This window comes from Triticum urartu, chromosome 2, assembly GCF_003073215.2.
Source record: "Triticum urartu cultivar G1812 chromosome 2, Tu2.1, whole genome shotgun sequence".
In the NCBI taxonomy this organism is placed as follows: domain Eukaryota; kingdom Viridiplantae; phylum Streptophyta; class Magnoliopsida; order Poales; family Poaceae; genus Triticum; species Triticum urartu.
Window position 1 is genome coordinate 403615262 of NC_053023.1, and position 3112 is coordinate 403618373.

Here is a 3112-nt window from a genome sequence, read left to right on the forward strand (position 1 = left end):
GTATGGTGCATGCAGAGAAGCATGGTACGCTGTGTACACACAGTTTTGCCTGATGAACGAAACCGCGCTGCCATCATGATCCTTGCCGTCGGTTATCTCCTGGTTAATCAGATAATTCAGTCCGACAAACAAAGAGCGTGTATCAAGGCTACTTACCAGCCTCCAGTCAAAAATTCCTGAAGGCCCAGAGAAGCTGGGATCCTGCTCAAAGACCTTGCAGTGATTGTGATTGTATTCCGTGAAACAACACGTCCGGTATGTGCGAACGATCATCAATCTTTCACCGTCGTCTGATCGAGCCAGGAACCACCTGCAACTGCCATGCCGCTTTTCTTTGAATGGTTCTGGGATTAGGAAGAGTAGGGACACCAGGCGGCCTACAACATCATATCAAGTTGGAGTCAAATAAAAAGGGCTCTTGATTTAGTCAATCTTAAGAACAGCATGTTATGAGCATGAATATTTTTTCAGCAAATGTTGACAGTAATATAAGAAAGCCATCATGATATCATAGGAAAGTAACTTACTGCTGTAACAGCCATTTGTAGCGATGACTGGAGTAGGCCAGCAATACGTCCAGCCATAGAAGGAGTCGACAGCGTAAATGAAGCCCTTGTGTTCAATGGCATCAGAGAACCATGGAGGATGTATGATCCTACGATGGACGTGCAGATTTATCCACTTACCGCAGTGACCTGTCAGATAGGCAAGACCGCAGATGAAGAACGCAATTAGCCTGAAGTCTTTATAATTCGCAGATCTTGTGGGCACTTGGCAGATTACAACCTTGAGCAAATCAAACTTGGTATCATGTTGGCTACTGTAAGATTCCGCGTATTCTGGGCTGCGGTGCCAAATCAGTGTAGTATTAATCGAAGGAAGGGGGATCAATCGTCGGGTGTAGACCTCCAAGAGCATCCAGCTGCCGCGACCGTCGACGAGCACCATCCAAGACGTGTTCATGCCGATCCAGTACATACCGTTAATGTAGTTGAGGCTGACGGGGATCGGATCGCAGTCAAGGGGGTTGATGCTCACCACCCTACGATCATTATGCTGCGTGACACGCTGTTTCTGAAGATCAGGCGGCATCAGCAAGCAGGGAGCTGGCTTAAAAAGCTCCGGCCTGAGGGCTTTGAGTAAATGGTACAGCCCCGACGAGCCCTGATACGTCTCCAACGTATCTATAATTTTTGATTGCTCCATGCTATATTATCTATTGTTTTAGACATTATTGGGCTTTATTTTCCACTTTTATATTATTTTTGGGACTAACCTATTAACCGGAGGCCCAGCCCAGAATTGTTGTTTTTTGCCTGTTTTAGGCTTTCGAAGAAAAATAATACCAAATGGAGTCCAAACGGAATGAAACCTTCAGAAACGTGATTTACTCATCAAATAAGATCTAGGAGACTTGGACCCTCCGTCAAGAAAGCCACGAGGTGGTCACGAGGGTAGGGGGCGCCCCCCTAGGGCGCGCCCCCTGCCTCGTGGGCCCCTCGAAGCTCCACCGATGTACTTATTCCTCCTATATATATCCACGTACCCCCAAACAATCGGGGACGGAGCCAAAAACCTAATTCACCCGCCGCAAGTTTCTGTATCCACGAGATCCCATCTTGGGGCCTGTTCCGGAGCTCCGCCGGAGGGGGCATCGATCACGGAGGGCTTCTACATCATCATCCAAGCCCCTCCGATGAAGTGTGAGTAGTTTACTTCAGACCTACGGGTCCATAGCTAGGCGCTAGATGGCTTCTTCTCTCTTTTTGGATCTCAATACAATGTTCTCCCCCTCTCTCGTGGAGATCTATTCAATGTAATCTTCTTTTTGCGGTGTGTTTGTTGAGACCGATGAATTGTGGGTTTATCATCCAATCTATCTATGAATAATATTTGAATCTTCTCTGAATTCTTTTATGTATGATTGGTTATCTTTGCAAGTCTCTTCGAATTATCAGTTTGGTTTGGCCTACTAGATTGGTTTTTCTTGCCATGAGAGAAGTGCTTAGCTCTGGGTTCAATCTTGTGGTGTCCTTTCCCATTGACAGAAGGGGCAGCAAGGCACGTATTGTATTGTTGCCATTGAGGATAACAAGATGGGGTTTTTATCATATTGCATGAAACTATCCCTCTACATCATGTCATCTTGCTTAAGGTGTTACTCTGTTTTTAACTTAATACTCTAGATGCATGCTGGATAGCACTCGATGAGTGGAGTAATAGTAGTAGATGCAGAATCGTTTCGGTCTACTTGTCTTGGACGTGATGCCTATATACATGATCATACCTAGATATTCTCATAACTATGCTCAATTCTGTCAATTGCTCAACAGTAATTTGTTCACCCACCGTAGAATACTTATGCTCTTGAGAGAAGCCACTAGTGAAACCTATGGCCCCCGGGTCTCTTTCTCATCATATCAATCTCCATCACTTTATTATTTCTTTGCTTTTACTTTGCTTTTACTTTATTTACTTTGCATCTCTATACCAAAAATACCAAAAATATTATTTATCATCTCTATCAGATCTCACTTTCGTAAGTGACCGTGTAGGGATTGACAACCCCTAAGCGCGTTGGTTGCGTTGAGCTATTGTTTTTGTGTAGGTACGAGGGACTCGAGCGTAGCCTCCTACTGGATTGATACCTTGGTTCTAAAAAACTGAGGGAAATACTTACGCTACTTTGCTGCATCATCCCTTCCTCTTCGGGGAAATCCAATGCAGTGCTCAAGAGGTAGCAAGAAGAATTTCTGGCGCCGTTGCCGGGGAATCTATGCAAAAGTCAACATACCAAGTACCCATCACAATCCCTATCTCCCGCATTACATTATTTACCATTTGCCTCTCGTTTTCCTCTCCCCCCAATTCACCCTTGCCGTTTTATTCGCCCTCTCTCTATCCTCCCTCTCTTTCTTCGTTTGCTTTTTTTGCCCGTTTACTTTTTGTTTGCTTGTGTTAGTTTGCTTGCTTGTCGTTATGGCTAGTCTCATATCTTCTCCGTTGTCTCCCAAGAATGAAGTTCTAAATTTTAAACAAAGGGAGGGAGGAAATCTAAAAGATGTTTGGTATAGAATTTGCAATGCTCAAAATTGATCTACCAGGAAGCAAT